This window comes from Penaeus monodon, chromosome 15, assembly GCF_015228065.2.
Source record: "Penaeus monodon isolate SGIC_2016 chromosome 15, NSTDA_Pmon_1, whole genome shotgun sequence".
NCBI lineage: Eukaryota > Metazoa > Arthropoda > Malacostraca > Decapoda > Penaeidae > Penaeus > Penaeus monodon.
The window spans coordinates 47,824,072-47,824,491 of NC_051400.1; positions in this window are offsets into that span (position 1 = coordinate 47,824,072).

Consider the following 420-nt stretch of genomic DNA (forward strand, 5'->3'; position numbering starts at 1 on the left):
CTTTCTATGACTCCAACAAAAAAAGGAAAAAAAATAGATAGCTAGGCAAGGAAAAGATATTAGATACTTCTAACTCGCAGGGCTCAGTCCTACTCCTAGTATATCATTTGGAAATAAATACTTTGTTACAACAGAGAGATGATAGGCTAAAACATACCGACGCGATGATGTTTCTAACTTGTGGTAAAGAAAACTCGGATGTATTTCTTTTATGGCAAATCAATAGCATGAATATCTGTGTGCAACTTTGTAATTTTCAGAACTTTTCATTATTGGTGTGTCACGATACATAGTATTTAGGGTTTTGTATTTGTGTCCAGTTCTTTGGGAATTAGGCCATACGGGGTTTAAGCTTATTGTTAACATGGACTTTTTTTTTACCGGTACTCTGCCATCTTGTTCTTCCTCTGAAGTTTAGAG